The sequence below is a fragment of the Arachis hypogaea genome, chromosome 17, assembly GCF_003086295.3.
Source record: "Arachis hypogaea cultivar Tifrunner chromosome 17, arahy.Tifrunner.gnm2.J5K5, whole genome shotgun sequence".
NCBI classification, from domain to species: Eukaryota; Viridiplantae; Streptophyta; class Magnoliopsida; order Fabales; family Fabaceae; genus Arachis; species Arachis hypogaea.
Genome location: NC_092052.1, coordinates 109,170,576 through 109,174,528, shown reverse-complemented (window position 1 = coordinate 109,174,528; position 3,953 = coordinate 109,170,576). Strand labels below are relative to the sequence as shown.

Genomic DNA, 3,953 nt, shown 5'->3' with positions numbered 1-3,953 from the left:
TTTTCAAAATCTTTTTCAAAAATCAAATCTTTTTCAAAATTCTTAGTTATTTTCGAAAATTCCAAAAATATTTTTCAAAAATCTTTTTCTTATTTTTATATCAAATTTTCGAAAATAACATAATCAATTAATGTTTTGATTCAAAAATTTGAAGTTTGTTACTTGCTTGTTAAGAAAGATTCAACCTTTAAGTTCTAGAATCATATCTTGTGATTTCTTATGAATCAAGTCATTAATTGTAATTTTAAAAATCAAATCTTTTTTCAAAAACTAATTTCTATCATATCTTTTCTAAAATATCTTCTTATCTTACCTTTTTCAAGAATTTGATTTCAAAATATCTTTTCTAACTTCCTAACTTCTTATCTTTTCAAAATTTGTTTCAACTAACTAACTAACTTTTTGTTTGTTTCTTAACTTTTTCAAAACTACCTAACTAACTCTCTCTCTCTAATTTTCGAAAATATCTTCCCTCTTTTTCAAAAATTTCTTTTTAATTAACTAATTATTCTTATTTTTATTTTTGATTTTAAAAATTTTCGAAAAATACAAACATTTTTCAAAAACCATTTTCAAAAATCACTAACTCTTTTCCAAAAATATTTTTCGAAAAATTCTCCCTCTCTCATCTCATTCTATTTATTTATTCATCTACTAACATCTCATCTCACATCTCTGCCATCCTCACAGTTGTGTTTCTTTCTTTACATCACACTCTTTGTCTCCCTCTTTTCTTCCACTCACAAAGGGATCCCTATACTGTGGTATAAAGGATCCATATTATTATTATTATTTTTTCTGTGCCCTCTTCTTTGTCATATGAGCAGGAGCAAGGACAAGAACATTCGTGTGGAAGCAGATCCAGAACCTGAAAGGACTCTGAAAAGGAAACTAAGAGAAGCTAAAATACAACAATCCAGAGATAACCTTTCAGAAATTTTTGAATAGGAAGAGGAGATGGCAGCCGAAAATAATAATAATGTAAGGAAGATGCTTGGTGACTTTACTGAACCTAATTCCAATTTACATGGAAGAAGCATCTCCATTCCTGCCATTGGAGCAAACAACTTTGAGCTGAAACCTCAATTAGTTTCTCTGATGCAGCAGAACTGCAAGTTTCACGGACTTCCATCTGAAGATCCTCTTCAGTTCTTAACTGAATTCTTGCAGATATGTGATACTGTTAAGACTAATGGAGTAGATCCTGAAGTCTACAGGCTCATACTTTTCCCCTTTGCTGTAAGAGACAGAGCTAGATTATGGTTAGATTCTCAACCCAAAGACAGCCTGAACTCTTGGGATAAGCTGGTCACGGCTTTCTTAGCCAAGTACTTTCCTCCTCAAAAGCTGAGCAAGCTTAGAGCTGATGTTCAAACCTTCAGACAGAAAGAAGGTGAATCCCTCTATGAAGCTTGGGAAAGATACAAACAGTTGACCAAAAAGTGTCCTTCTGACATGCTTTCAGAATGGACCATCCTGGATATATTCTATGATGGTTTATCTGAACTATCAAAAATGTCACTGGACACTTCTGCAGGTGGATCCATTCACCTAAAGAAAACGCCTGCAGAAGCTCAAGAACTCATTGACATGGTTACTAATAACCAGTTCATGTACACTTCTGAAAGGAATCCTGTGAGTAATGGGACTCCTATGAAGAAGGGAGTTCTTGAAGTTGATACTCTGAATGCCATATTGGCTCAGAATAAAATATTGACTCAGCAAGTCAATATGATCTCTCAGAGTCTGCATGGAATGCAAGCTGTATCCAACAGTACTCAAGAGGCTTCTTATGAAGAAGAAGCTTATGATCCTGAGAACCCTGCAATAGCAGAGGTGAATTACTTAGGTGAACCTTATGGAAACACCTATAACTCATCATGGAGAAATCATCCAAATTTCTCATGGAAGGATCAAAAGCCTCAACAAGGCTTTAATAATGGTGGAAGAAACAGGTTTAACAATAATAAACCTTTTCCATCATCCACTCAGCAACAGACAGAGAACTCTGAACAAAATGCTTCTAATTTAGCAAATCTAGTCTCTGATCTATCCAAGGCCACTGTGAGCTTCATGAATGAAACAAGGTCTTCCATCAGAAATTTGGAAGCACAAGTGGGCCAGCTGAGTAAAAGGATCACCGAAATCCCTCCCAGTACTCTCCCAAGCAATACAGAAGAGAACCCAAAAGGAGAGTGCAAGGCCATTGACATAAGCACCATGGCCGAACCTACAAGGGGAGTGGAGAACGCAAATCCCAAGGAGGAAGACCTCCTGGGACATCCAGTGATCAATAAGGAGCTTCCCTCTGAGGAACAAAAGGACTCTGAGGCTCATCTAGAGACCATAGAGATTCCATTGAACCTCCTTATGCCCTTCATGAGCTCTGATGAGTATTCCTCTTCTGAAGAGAATGAGGATGTTACTAAAGAGCAAACTGCCAAGTTTCTTGGTGCAATCATGAAGCTGAATGCCAAATTATTTGGCATTGATACTTGGGAAGTTGAACCTCCCTTGTTCATCAATGAACTAAGTGATCTGGATCAACTGACATTGCCTCAGAAGAGACAGGATCCTGGAAAGTTCATAATACCCTGTACCATAGGCACCATGATCTTTAAGGCTCTGTGTGACCTTGGTTTAGGAATAAACCTCATGCCCCTCTCTGTAATAGAGAAATTGGGAATCTATGGGGTGCAAGCTGCTAGAATCTCATTAGAGATGGCAGATAATTCAAGAAAACAGGCATATGGACAAGTAGAGGACGTATTAGTAAAGGTTGAAGGCCTTTACATCCCTGCTGATTTCATAGTCCTGGATACTGGAAAGGAAGAGGATGAATCCATCATCCTAGGAAGACCTTTCCTGGCCACAGCAAGAGCTGTGATTGATGTTGACAGAGGTGAACTAGTCCTTCAATGGAATGAGGACTCCCTTATGTTTAAAACTCAAGGATCTCCCTCTGCAACCATGGAGAGGAAGCATGAAAAGCTTCTCTCAAAGCAGAGTCAACCCAAGCCCCCACAGTCAAACTTTAAGTTTGGTGTTGGGAGGCCACAACCAAACTCTAAGTTTGGTGTTGAACTCCCATATCCAAACTCTAAGTTTGGTGTTGGAGAGTTTCAACAATGCTCTGAACATCTGTGAGGCTCCATGAGAGCCCACTGTCAAGCTATTGACATTAAAGAAGCGCTTGTTGGGAGGCAACCCAATTTTTATTTATCTAACTATATTTTTCTTAATTATATGTCTTTATAGGTTCATGATCATGTGGAGTCACAAAATAAATATAAAAATTGAAAACGGAATCAAAAACAGCAGAAGAAAAATCACACCCTGGAGGAGCATCTGTCTGGCGTTCAGCGCCAGAACAGAGCATGGTTCTGGCGCTTAACGCCCAAAATGGGCAGCTTCTGGGTGCTGAATGCCAGAACAGGCATGGTTCTGGCGTTCAACGCCAGAAATGGCACACAAATGGGCGTTGAACGCCCAAAATGGCCACCAACCTGGCGCTGAACGCCCAGAGTTGTGTGCAAAGGCATTTTTACATGCCTAATGGGTGCAGGGATGTAAATCCTTGAACACCTCAGGATCTGTGAACCCCACAGGATCCACTCAGGATCTGTGGACCCCACAGGATCCCCACCTACCTCCACTCACTTCTTCTCACCACTTTCTTTCACACAACCCCATAAACACTCTTCCCCAAAAACCCTTCACCAATCACCTCAATCTCTCTTTCCCATCACCTCTTCACCACTCACATCCATCTACTCTTCCACATAAACCTACCTCATAAACTCCACCTACCTTCAAAATTCAAAACCAATTTCCCACCCAAACCCACCTATATGGCCGAAACCTTTTCCCCCCTCCCTTCCCTATATAAAGCCCTCCATTCTTCATCAAATTCACACAATACACCCCTCTACACCCTTCTTGGCCGAAACACT

General features: G+C 39.2%; 1 non-coding gene across 1 annotated transcript; it reads right to left on the bottom strand.

Annotated features, from left to right (window-relative positions):
- Positions 1 to 1,353: 1,353 nt before the first annotated feature.
- Positions 1,354 to 1,461, bottom strand: LOC112767673 (small nucleolar RNA R71). The gene has a single exon (XR_003185115.1). It is a non-coding gene; the product is annotated as a small nucleolar RNA R71 (small nucleolar RNA).
- Between the last annotated feature and the right edge of the window lie 2,492 nt (positions 1,462 to 3,953).